Here is a 14,259-nt window from a genome sequence, read left to right as displayed (position 1 = left end):
ACCTAATGTCATATCCCTGCCCAATTAATTTAACAAGCGTTTAGGTTGATTTGTGCACGATGTCCCATCCAACCTGGAGTCCTTCAGATGGAAGGTCAAGATCATTCGCTTTTTATATGTGAGAAAAAAACTATTGACTTTATATATATATATATATATATATATATATATATATATATATATAGAGAGAGAGAGAGAGAGAGAGAGAGAGAGAGAGAGAGAGGAGAGTGTTTCTGGCAGCTGCGAGAGCTTTCCTGTGCATAAGTGGCTTAAAAAGCTACCGATTGGTCCGTATAGCGGGTCTACCATTGCGGGGTCCACAAAAAGTGACCAATCGGTGGCCTTTTAAGCCACTTAAGGGCAGGGAGCGCCCTACGCAGCTGCGTAGGAACACTTTTCTCATATATATATATAGAGGAAAGTGAAGCTACACCGCCGGCTTAAAATACAGTGGGCCCACATTGTTTTGGTGATCCAAACCATTCATTTGATAGGCCCTTACATTGATAGGGTGTGCCCAAAAAATCAGCTAGGTAGGATCATCCCAACCCTTCAAACTGTGGAGGCAAAAATGGACAGATTTGTGAAGGTTTTTACACGTTCATTTTTGCCTCCACAAATCATAGGGTTGGGATGATCCTACCTAGCTGATTTTTGGGGCATACCCTATCAATGTGAGGGCCTATCAAATGAATGTTTTGGATCACCCAAACAATGTGGGCCCATTGTATTTTAAGCTGGCGGTGTAGCTACACTTTTCTCATATATATATATATATATATATATATATATATATATATATATATATATATTATGTGTTTTGAGGATGTGTTTTTGGAGTTAGCTTGCCCTCATGGGATTGTGACAATTTGTCCCGGCCATTGTAGTAAGTGTGCTGCTTCTGCTTATAACCTGCAATTGGTTCAGGGTTCCAAACTCAATGGTGGCAATATAGAAATGATATCATTAAAAAAAAAAAAACTATAGAAATGATATCAACTTTTTCTTGTTATTATAAGGGCAATTTAAAAAATTAACCATTGAAAGAGTCTGAAATTTTTGATGATTGATAGTTTCAACTCTATTGACGTAGGAGCAGCGTCGTAATCATTTTTGTCCTATTTGTGTCATTCTTATAATGTTTTCTATTTTTTTTTTATCTCCACCTCCTATGGATGTATTTGTAAAACCCCTAAAGAATAAGAGTAAGAAAGAACAAAGAATACTTAGCAAAAATTGTGTTGTAGTAAAAAAAACAGACTGCAAGTCTAAAAACAGACTACAAGAAATATGCTTTTCACCGGCTGTCTGAATCTTCAACAAGGGTCCTCGAGTTGTTAATGACTTTAAATGAAAATCACTATTTTAAAAAAATTTCTAACCATTTGAGCTCTGTAAGGCCATGTTTAGCAGCCATGAAAGTGTTTCTCATGGAATGTTGCTTTATCAAGTGGTGGGGGATGAGCAAGGAGGGTGGGAGAGGGGGAGAATTGAGAGGGCATGAATGAGAAAAGGTTGAGAAGTGGTTAAAAAAATAAGAAAAACAAACAAAAACTCTATAGTTTTGCTTATTTTTGAGCCACTTGGCATCATCTTCTCAATCATGGTTGCCAAACATGGACTGTCATTTTCTAATCATGTGGGTGGGCTGTCATAGCATTTAAGCTTGGTTAGATGAGTCCCAACCTAATTGACCTGAAATTAGAATAGATTCAAAAATTAAAACACTATTCAACACTAAGCAAATGATATTTGTACCCCCATTGTTTTTATTAGGGCACATCTCTCTTTATTTGACCATTTCTAATTGCTTGTTCACAATTTCCTAAGAACTGTCACAGCCTATACTATTCTAGTGTAAACGTCTAAATCAAAGAAAGTATTGGGAGAAATATTATGACACAACTATTATTATTATTTATAGTGGCCCACCTTTGGTTTATCTAAACCTAATATTTATTTAAATGTAATTTTAATCATTGAATGTGGATGGTCAAAAAACATTGTACAAGTTAGGGTTCACATTTAACTACCAAAATATGCATTATTGGACACTAGGATTCCTGTTACCATGTTTTTCATAATTTTTTTTCTAAGAATTTTTTTTATCTAGACCAAACACCTCTAAATTTGTGTATATAATAACACATGACAACATTGCAGGGGCTATTAGGATGAATTGATGAGTTGTCTAGAGTTTGGCTAATTGTTTTTATAAGGGCACTTCTCTCTTTATTTGACCTTTTCTAATTGCTTGTTCATAGTTTTCTAAGAACTGTCACAGCCTATACTAATTCTAATGTAAACGGCTAAATCAAAGAAAGCATTGCGAGAAACTGTCCACGTACGCATCTTGCAGTGTTTGAAGGCATGCTCCGATCACAGAAACTGTCCCCAGAACAGTTAGCATTGATCTTTCAGATGTCTCTGAAGGGCGTGGCACATAATTGGCTTTTGAATTTGCCTGAGTTACCGACTATGGGTTGGGACCACATAATGAATGAATTTATCAAGCAATTCTCTTATGAAGACGGAACAGAAATCTCTCGCCAGGATCTCCAGACCACTAGGCAAGAACCTATGGAGTCTTTCTCAAACTTCGTAAAACGTTGGCGTCAGAAGACAGCTTCGATGCTCAAACGACCGTATGAGGAAGAGTAGATCAAGATGATGCAACAAAATCTAACATTTTCCTTCCATCGCCCTATGGCTGTCCAGAGTTTCTCAAGTCTCAAACATCTCATTGACACGGGCAACAAGATAGAAGACTCCATGGCAAGAGGGTGGATACCAAGATCAGTACCAGAATTAAAGCGTGTATACTTCAAGAATCTTGAATCAGGGATAGAAGTTAACAGCACTTCAGCCAAAGTAGGAAATCTGGAGGAAAAACAGTCAGCGCGGCCCCACAAGAAATTCTCCACAGTACCATCTGACCCAGTCACGGGTATGATGTTTCTGATCAAGAACAACAAGCTCATTGCTCGTACACTTCCCCTCCCCCAAATCCACTACTGATAAACTACAGTGAGTGGGAATTTTGTAAATATCATAAAGAAAAGGGTCACTCGACCGAAAAGTGTCTCTTTGGAGCATGCCATTCAAAAACTCATCGACAAGGGTGACTTCATCATTCCATCAGGGGCGGATTTTACCTTCTAAAGGTCATAATTGCAAGCGGGAAAGCATGGGCATTTACGTTTTTTTCCCACAAAGTATGATTACCGATGTTGGCAACGCAGAACTCTCCAATTGGTCTGATACCTTCGTCCCATTACTCACTTCGAGTATCCCTTCAGATGCAGACTTCTCGTCTTTTGAATCTAAATACATCGTCGATTCTTGTTCTTCTTTAACAAACGTCAAATGTAATTGAGCCTGACAAAGGCGCGTCAGTCAGTTCTGCCTCTGATGATCTCGCAAATCAATGAAAGAACTTTTTCTGTACTCGCCCTTATCTCTCGATTTTTCTTAAGTAAATGCTTTAAAGTATAATGAACAACCCTCCTCGGATGAGGATGCAGACGAAACTCCCCTCGAGATTAAGGAATTAATCAAACGAGAGGAGAAGCATCAGGCATAACCCTTAGAAGATAAAATTGAAACTATTAACATCGGCCGTGAATCCCTGCTTCAGGAGATAAAGATTGGCAAAACCATATCCCCTGAAGAGTGTGCGGAATTAATCAAATTATTAAAAGAATTCAAAGAGGTCTTCGTTTGGTCTTACAAAAGATATGCCAGGATTAAGCAAGGAAATTGTCCAGCGCCATATCCCTCTCTTCCCAGAAGCTAAGCTGAAGAAGAAGAAGCTCAGAAGAATAAGACCTGAATGGGTCCTCAAAATCAGAGATGAAGTGATCAAACAATTGAAAGCCAGATTTCTATAGGTTGTCACGTATCCCGAGTGGTTAGCAAACATCGTTCCAGTACCCAAGAAAGATGGAAATGTTCGATGTTGTGTCGATTTTAGGGATCTGAACAAAACCAGTCCAAATGATTATTATCCAAACAATGGAACCATGAATGTCAAGAAGCCTTCGAAAAGATCAAGGATTGTTTGTCATCTCCCCCGATGTTATCATTAGCAGTCGCATGGCGACCATTCCTCTTTCAACAACAGACACAACTCTCGGATGTATGTTGGCATGGGAAGATCCTGAAACAAAAATAGAAATGCCAGTATACTATCTTAGCAAGAAGATGTTGGGATACAATTTGAACTACACTCTGTTGAAGAAAACCCGTTTAGCATTAGTATAGGCCACTTAAGGGCTTATCCACTATTTGTTATCACAGAAAATCCTTCTCATATCTCGAATGGACCCACTGAAATATCTGTTCGAGAAACCAACCCTGGTCAGTAGAACCATCCGCTGGATCCTTTTGTTGTCAGAATTCGACATCATGAATGTTACTCAGAAGACTGTCAAAGGCATAGTTGTTGCAGAATAATTAACTACTCACCTATTGAAGAAGCAGAGCTAAGTCGTGAACTACCAGAGAGGGGGATATGGTGTTTAGAGAATGCCCCTACATCGTTGATGAAATCCTGTCCGGAAAAGTCTTCAGACTTCTTGACCAAAATGGAGATAGAATGTCAGAACCTATTAACCTCGATCAAACATCGAAGGCTCCATACGCCGATCAGAGCCTAAAATGACTAACCTACAAATTCAAAACCCCTTTTGAAGATGCCTTCAAGCTTCAACTACGCGGACCTGAGCCCAACCTCTTTGGGGTACGTAGGCAGCCTGATAAACTCAAGTTCGGTCACCCTTTGGCGAAACCAACAAGATCTTTCGCATTATCCCATTCGACCCTTTTCCCCACAGAAAAGCCTCGAACTACGCGGACCTGATCCCAACCTTCCTTGGGGTACGTAGGCAGTCTGGTCAGTCCAGATTTGGTCACATTCTGCAAAGCAACCCAAAGTTTAGAACAAGAAGATCTGAAGACTAGTTAGGTTGAAAACCTGAAAGGGCGACTTAAGCAAAATTTAGGGTCATCATGCCCGCAGAAGCAGAAACCCGAAAGGGCGTTTCTGGCAAAAGTCATGACAAAACGGTCTGCCAAGTCAAAAATTTGCAAAAGGAGACTTGGTTGTTAGCAATGTGTGCCTTCAATAAAGACCGGACGAAGCACTCTTTGGTCTATAACAAAATGCGTTGAAACTCTGAACAATCTAAAGGGTCTTTGGACCATGATTGAAAAATCAGGGGCAAAGATCACTGCCCATATACAAATACATCTAAACTCATCTTCTAAGGTTCGACCTACTTAAAATAAATCGAAAGCATTTGTTTCAGTAAGAGTCGAGCCTTCTTCCTTTCTTCTAAATTCTCTCAGAGAAAGTCAGAGAAAAGATAGCCTTTCCCAAGCAAAGCCATTACCCAGCAAAGGTAATCTTACGTTGTAAGAAAGACACATCGAATCTCTCCCCGATTAGAAGAAATCGGGATATAGCTCAGTGCCCCGCGTGCAAAAGAAGAATGTTTAGAAAGATGTAACCTCATGATCAGGAGCGCTCAGAAAGAACCCTCTTGTCGTTGCAATGAAATTGCCCTCTTGTTTCTTACCTTGTATTAACTTTCTCTTGTCTATGAGAATATACACTAGGGGCATTTTGTATTATTAGCCATAGAAGTGGTTCGGTCCAAGCATAGGACCTACTCCACTCCACCAAGACTCTTGATGGCTTCACTAAAACGGATTCCCTTAACGGAGGGGAATCAGCCCAATTACAAACTCCGGAGAAAGCTACGCGTTTCCAACACTTGCTCTTGAGATGGCTCCGTGTCTCTTCACCCAAATACACTTCTTGAATATTGAAAGAAAAACAAAATCCCTCACATGAGTTACAATGGTTGAAGAAGATATACAAAGTGAAGCCAGTGATCTAAATCCTTAATCTAAGATTAGAGAGACATAAACAAGTTTAAGTCACTCTTGTTATGTTCTAAGATAGCTTAGGAGTGTTAGAATTAGGTTTAGAGAAATTTAGAATCCATATGCATAGGCAACTCCTCAAAACTAGCCGTTATACACTTTCGAACGGTCATCTCAGAAGCCTTTTGGACGCCTCTAAGATTTTGAGTTCCTCGGGACAAAACATGTTTGGACGCCTGAACAGTATCTTCGGATGCTCGAATGACAGATTTCCAGATTTTCCAAGTTATCTTCTAAAATTCATCTCTCTCTCGTTTCTTATCGGATTTCGACGTTCTTGTTCTCTACGGACATTAGAAGAACAATATCTATCTGTTAAAAATATTTTCAAAAACATATAAAAATATTTTGGACAAATTTTCCTAGGATTAAGATTAATGGTCAATTAAGAATGTTCCAATTTGATACTTGTCTTTTTGCTTACCCTTTGGGCTTTTGGTCTATTGATTTTAACTAACTCTTTTGAATTATTTGGGACCTTGTTAGTGACTTATTTCTACCTCAATAAACCTAATCTAAGGATGAATCTTACACATTCTAAAATGGACTCAAACACACTTGATCTTCTCTTGAATTCTCCTCTTCAAGTCCACCATTGCTCCTTGGATCTCTCAATGACTTTGGCACTACAAATATGGTCCAATTAGAGCTTCTTGGCCTCGATCCAAGTTTCTTTGAATGCACACTAATGAGATCTACAACTAAAGATAACCAAACACATTAGTGACTAAAAATCACTTGTGTTTGGAATCATCAAAACAAGAAGGATTGACATATTGGAACACTGTTTATCATCCTCGTCTCGACGTCTGTTAATTTTCTTTTCATTGTTCACTCTTCCAACGAGCTCTGAAACGTTCACATTCATCTCCTCATCTACCACCTTAATACTTATCGGATAGATTTTTGTTCCCACCTTAAGGCTAATAATTGGAATCTGGTAGATCTAGCTTGAAGTAAGAATTTTCGCTGAGGCATAAGCCATGCAATGGTCATGTCTCCCTGTTAAACGGACCTCAGTCACCTGCCCGAAATACTTTCCCAAAGCCTCAATTGTTGAGGTAGACCATTCGTGTAGCGGAATCCCGTAAAACCTAATCCATTTAGCTCTGATTCCAGTGTTGGGCAATGGACTCCAAGCCTGAATCGAGGAGAGGTGACCCCCAAGAGCATCATTACCTCTATTGAGGATCCCTTTTGCTTGAAATTCTGACTCGAAATTGTGAAGGATTAAAGATGGGCCAATGGAGAACGGTTTTGCCAGCTGAGGTAGCCCCCAAAAGCTTTTTGCTCAGGACCATACCTCTTCCAAGCCTGAAGCGAGGAGAAGTGACCCCCAAGAGTGTCATTACCTCTATTGAGGATCCCTTTTGCTTGAAATTCTGACTCGAAATTGAAAAGGGTTAAAGATGGGCCAATGTAGAATGGTTTTGCCAGCTGAGGTAGCCCCCAAAAGCTTTTTGCCCAGGACCATACCTCTTCCAGGATCCATGAGCTGTTTCTCATGCCTCCCACCAAACTTTGTTTGGGGCCAATTTGCGCTCCTCAACCCGGTCCATTGGTATATTAATCTCTGGAGGCCCACTGCTGGTGCTAATTTCGTTATCTTCATTTTTTTCGGTGTTTCATCCTTATCTCTCGAGAAATTCCTACCTCTTGCTCTTGCCTTTTGAGGCACTATGCATCTCATACATAGATTGCGACTTCCAAAATTCTTATACCCATAGCTAGGGCATTTCCCATCTGAATGATAAGAGGGTGAATTCCACCGACTCCTTTCCTTCCAAGAGCCGCAACTGCCAGCTCCATGGTCCTTTTGAAGGAGGGGATCCCACCCACCCGTAAATTCCGAATAAGAATTCCTGGGGATGGGGAGAAGCGAATTAACAACACCTTTTCGTTTTGATACTGAACGAGCTACTAGCCCCAGTCGCTGGGCTTCCCTGTAGAAGAACCCCATTCAAACCCAATTTTTTCTTTCCAACAGGTTATATATACTACGATTTATCAAACTACACATTCAACCCATCCCTCCTAAATCCACCCCAACAGAACCTCACTCATCTCACTCAACAGCCCTTTGATGTCCCACCTCCACTCCCAGCACATAAAATCCAAACCCATCTCATATAACATCTTCCCCCCAAATGGTGCTTTTCCAGATCTATTGATAAATCAGCTCTATAAGTTTCCCATGGCTACAAAAAACAGAAAAGAATAAAACCAAGATTATTTAATTTCCCAACCAAAATGTCAAATAATCCAAGATAACTAACATCCATACTGATACCGCAAACCATCCCAAGTTTAAAATAAAAGAAAAAAAGTATCAGTCTCTTTCCAAACACGAATCTGACTGATGCGAGATTAAACTTGCATCATAAAAACATAAATAAAAACTATTCAAAAAAACATAAATGAAAGAACGATATCGAATTACCATTCAAAAAAAGAAAGTAAAACATACTATGATGCAGTGGAAAAATGGTTAGATAAGACCGATCCACACAAAACGAGAGAAGAAAGAAAGAGAAGTTCACATCCAAGCTCCAAGGCTTTTCTCTAGTAAAAAATTAAACCAAAAATATCTTTTACATGTCAGACTTGGCTGATTCCAGAACAGAGCTGAGGAACAAGCAGAGTGAAATCACTAATTATGTTTAAATAAAAATTTTCAGAAAATGGAAACTTGATTTGGATCTCAGGCTCTACCCCTATGGTGCTGTAATTTGAATTGGAAAGTGTTCGTTTGCCAGACATTGTTTTCATTTGGGTTTCGGTTGGAAGGCTTTCATTGGAAATTCAGTCTAAGCATCACGGACAATTGGAAGGAACTGCCTTGTGGAATATTCCCCAACCTGAGAAACATATTTCTGTCCTCATGGAAATTCATTTGAAGGAAGTTTGACACTAAAATTTCACTTGAGGAGCTTGTTTCCAGGGCTTGTAGCTATTGAAGGATATTAGGCTCATTAATTGGACGGCACTGATCTAGCTGTCTAACATTGCAAGTTATTTTTTTCTCAAAACTGGAATGTTGATATAAGCCAGCTGCACGACAAACCGCCATTCAGAATCGTACTGCATTCTATTACCGCCAAAATGAATTAGAGAGATTCTTTACAGGAGCTCAATTTAGTGTCCAGCTTTCCATTGCCAAGAACCTCTACCAACTGTAATTTTCAGTGGCTCAGGAATCCACTTGAGACAAGAGTCCGAGAACTTAACTTGCATTGGAGTGCAAATTCTGCTCCATAACATTCAAGTAGCTTAGCATACATTCAGCTAGTCAGAGCTCTTCCATTCAGAATCTTCAGTCACATTCAACTGACGATTTTCGCTGAATGCATCTTAGACTGACCGTAGATGGAAAACACAAAGGGACTGTTGATAGCCAGTCATGATGCACTAACAGTCATAGTTGGTTAGCTATCGAGCACAACTAGGGGCAGACAGTAAGAGGACAAGTTCAGCTGGTTAATCAGTCCATTGTGTGGTCTCTTGTTTACTACTTTGGACATTATATTTGCTTTGGGACTGCATCGGATCAGATTCTGTGTTGTTGGCTGCTATAGTTTGTTTTGAGCTGGGTTTCCATTGTGGCTGCTAGTATTTGATCGGTGATTGATTGTTGGATCCATCCATTGCTTCCACTACATATCCACTTCATTTTCATATTGATTGGCTGACTTTTTCATTTTGCATTTTGTTTGGCATGGCTAAGATGAATTACAATCAGCTGCTAGACCTATTGTTATAGTATGGGAAGGGTCAAGATCGATTGTTGGAGTGTGTAAAGAGACAAGATGCATTGTTTGAAGAAGTATATGGCCTTAGCCGAAAACGGGATAAAACTAAAGCTCAACGATACCAATATCCTTCAATGAAGATGAAAAATTTTCAAGAAGGGGAGAGGGTTTGCAATGGGTTGAAAGAGAAGCCAACGGATCATCCTAAATTGAAATCAAGGCCAAGGGTGAATCGGCCTTCTTCTCCATCGTCGTAGTTAACCAAGGTGAATTCCAAACCTTCTCCTTGTGTTGTCTTTACTTTCCCTTGTTTTGCACACTACGAGGACAGCCAAGGCTACCAAGATACACTACATTTGCATAAAACGAACTCCAAAGTTGATGAACTTGTTGAGGAAAGCACACATGATAGTCCTTCATTAGTGGAATGTCAAAGAGAGGCCAATGACATTATTGTTTTGGAATCGGGTGATGACGATGTCGAGTTAGATGATCCTAGAGGCTATGGCAATAAAATTCCTGAGTTAGAAATGTATTCCACTCGTGAACAAGAGGCAATTAGGCAACATGATAATTTAGGAAAGCAAGTGCCCATGGATCCAAAGGATGTTGATTTCCAGGAAGCTTTCCTATTTGACCATGATGAGGAACTTGTGAAGTAGCAAATCACATAAACACTCTAGAGGGAGCTACAAGTGGTGTAGCACTTGAAACCCTCAATAACAAAGAGAGCCTTGAAGTTGTACATGAAGAGTTGAGTGAGTATGCTTCTATGGAGGAAATTCTTTCTCTTGAGGGCTATGACGGAGGCAATAGTGCAAGTGATGAAGAAGAGTGGGTTTCTCTGCTTGAAGGTGACAATGGCAATGGAGTTCAAGCAAAATTTGAAGCTCTTACATTTGACATGGACCTAGAGAGTGAACATGAAAGCTTTGAAGATGCTCATGGGGATGAACAAATGCTACTACAAGAAGAGGAATTCATTCACTTTGGGGAAATATATGAGGGACAGCAAGAGGGGACTTTTAGACATGGCTTGGAGAATAAGCAGACTGAAATTTTAGAGTGTGAAGATTTCATGGTGCTGCCCACACATACATGTGCATTACAAGAAGATTTCTATGAGGTATATCCTATTACCTTGCACCATAAGCCTTTTTCTACACATACATTCAACCATAGCATTGATTTGCAACCAAGGAGGTCTCTCTTAAGTTATCTTTCACATGAAGAAGTTGATAAGGGGTTCACAAAATTAAATGAGGGTGACTACAAAGGTCATAGTAGCAAGAATCGAGAGATGGTCATATATGTATTTGATCCCGGCGGAGATTCCTTTCACATGGCCGATGGGAACTCGAGGCGAGTTCTTTCAAGAAGGGGAGTTTGATGCTGGAGCATCTCCTTAGCAAAGCTACATCGGCTATTCATCGCTCATTAGTATAGGTTTTTTTTTTTCTTTTATTTCATTGGATGTAGTCATGTGGGGGTAGACTAGGAAATTAGTACTTAATTGTCATTTATTTTCATTAAATAAGGGTAGTTTAGGGATTCAGGGTTGTAATGGGCTATAAAAGCCAATGGGCACTCATTTTGGGGGGACTTTTCGGAAATCAAAAGGAGATTGGATCTGGAGCTTTGTTTTTGAGAGAACTCCATCACACTGGGAAAGGAGTTCGAATTCAAGAGAATTGCAGCATTAGAAGGCAATTGAGAGGTAGAATTCCTTCCAACTCTGTAATTGGTTGAATATCCTTGTTGCATACAAGGAATCTGATATTCTCAGAAACTTCGGTAAGTTCTATTTGTCCCCACGATTAGAGCATATTTGCCGAGTTTCTTCACTTTCCATCTATCCCTGTCTTTCGATTGAAATTTTCTGCATACAATCATCAATAAAACTCTGCCAAAGAGGCTTCCTGTACATCCTTCAATTTTCTTCTGAGTTTGTTCTATTAGCTGTATCAAGAGAGAGTTAGTTGTTGTTCAGATCTCTAAATAAAGCTCTCGCACACTTGCATGTTGGATCTAATCTAGATCTGAACTGTAGTAGATTTCAACTAGTCCAGATCTGAGAAACACAGACTAATGACTTTTTAGTTCAAATTTTGAGATGGATTAATGGCATGGAAAAGGTAGTCAGTCGATTCTTTCCAAATTAGCATTTAAAGCTTTGTTTCATGCTGGATTTTAAGAACTGAGTGGCAATTTGTCTACATGCACCTCTTTACATTTTCCATGAATTTTCAGCTTTGTATTTGCATGGAATAAGATGCTATACAAGTTCTTGAAAAGAAGATAACTAGATAAGCATAGTGCCTTGAATCTGTTTGAAAAAAGGCCTCATCCAAGGAGCAATTTTCAGCTTTGTATCGCGCTCTACATCAGATGCCTGTTGACTGGCTACTTCAATGATTGGTCCAGAGATAGAGCGACCCAATGTAGCTATACTCACTTTCAACACAGGCTTGATGTCATTGAGAGGATTCAATAAAAAGTATAAATTCAGTTTCACGGAAGGATTCTAATCCACAAATTCGATGCTAAAATTAGCCCCAAAATTGTTGCTGCATGTTTGACGCAATGTACTTCCAAGGAAATGTATTGAAACAGTGTATTCTAATCCTTAAAAAAATGTTCCTCGCTGTTCCAACTATCAAGCTTTAGATTGAAGTAAATGTATTGAAACAGCAGAGGTTAGAAGCATGCAAGTTGAAGGCTAAACACTTGATTCGAACCCATACTCAGAACATCCTAATGCACATCATAGCACTGCACCAAAAAGCATTGTTCCAAAACTCAGTTATATGGTGAACTGTCCCTCTCAGTTTCATCTTTAATTAACCCAGGATTAGATATGAATCAAGATGAAGTTGTTGAATTGATGACTCTTCTATAGGCAGGTCGTTCCTGGGCACATTAAAGGCTCTTTTGAAAAGGAGTGTAACGGCATCACTAAAGAGTGGAGGTCCATTCAAGGGCAGCACAGTACTAAGTGATACCACAATGGCTCAGATTTTTTATTTTTTTTTGCTAATGATTGGAAATTTAAGGTAGCTCAGGATGTTCAGTTGGTGTGTTAATACGCCTTGAGCGACAAAAGTGTAGAATTCTTGAGTTAGTTGGAAGAATAAATGGGAATGCTTATCCTACACAGTGCTGTGATTGTAAGTTCCAAAGGCGGCTGTAATTCAATGTAACATGCCTCACTGGTAGCTGCTCAAATTAGATCTCAATACTGCTCTGTTCCGGGACAGATCAATGGATAAAAGCAAAAGCAAAAGATCATCTTCCAGGACTGTAGAAGGATGGCACTTCTAGATCAAACTGCTCTGATACATTTTATGGCGCGGAGTTCAGGCAGCAGAAGCTCAATCACAATGTAAAGGGACACCGACTTAAATTATAACGTAGAGTTCGGCGGCGGAAGCACAATCACAATGTAAAGGGAAATCAATCCGAAGCTCATGGTGTGGTGGGTAGAGCCTGCAGTGCATTTACCTGAGCTTTTGACAAACACTTGATGGGCCATTAATTGGGATTATTCTCTTAATGGTTGGCTAACTATATAATTCCAACACCCAATGTCATTCAAGCAAGAGAAGAAGGTCCTCAATTCCACTCAAGATGAATGGCATTTCATCAAACACCTCTCAGGTTTTGACTACTTCAAATTGCCTCCTGTTCGAATCAAGGGTCTGGCATATAATTTCCATCTCTTTCCTATGTATTTGCAATGTACGATTTCCATGATGCCTGAGCCAAAATTCAATTAGCTCATTAGGATTAGTGACCCTGTTCGATTTGAAAAGGCCTCAGGAAACCATTATCAGCCTGGAGAAACGACTCACAGCCAAAATCTTTTGGAGGATTATAACAAAAAGAAACTATTATCAATGGGAAAAATTAACATTAATTGAATTTGATAGAGTGAGCAAATCCATCAGCACCGAACCATCACAATGATATTTCAATGACAAATGGTGGGTTGGAGTAGATAAACCAAAATTCAGTTTAAATTTCTATTGACGGGGCAACAAAAACAACTGCATGCTTGCAGCATGGGTAATGGATAAATGGGATCAAAGAGATAAGGTACTCTCCAACATCCCTTCTTATTAAATGATAGAAACATTCTTCTAATCGAAATGGTGAAAAGAGCCCTTCCTTAGCTTGCCGAGCAACCCGACTCTGAGCTCTAGCAGCTCTGTGTTAGTCGGCCACAACATACCAAATCTGTCAACGAACAAATCCCATCTCCCAATTTTCTCCTAATTTTCCCTCCTTTCTTTCTTTTCGTAACCCCCAATCCTTATCAAACCCCCCCCCCCTCTCTCTCTCTCTCTCTCTCTCTCTCTGCGTTGCTCACAGCCGGTGAGCGCAAGGAAGGGGTGACTTTCGACTGCAGTGATGTGTCGTCGATGACCGCGAGACCGGCCGAGCCCTGAAGCAACCTTGCCCCGCGGAGGTGCGTGCTACTGAAAAGAAGGGGGCCTGAAGAGGGAGAGATAGAAATCTGGGCTGAAGTTGCTTTCCGGAAAAGATCATCTGGATTTTTGTT

Source organism: Tasmannia lanceolata, unplaced genomic scaffold, assembly GCF_043159265.1.
Source record: "Tasmannia lanceolata isolate RefF3 unplaced genomic scaffold, GAP_Taslan_0.1 ptg000003l, whole genome shotgun sequence".
NCBI lineage: Eukaryota > Viridiplantae > Streptophyta > Magnoliopsida > Canellales > Winteraceae > Tasmannia > Tasmannia lanceolata.
The sequence above is the reverse complement of the archived record's forward strand: the minus strand, read 5'-3'. Positions refer to the sequence as shown.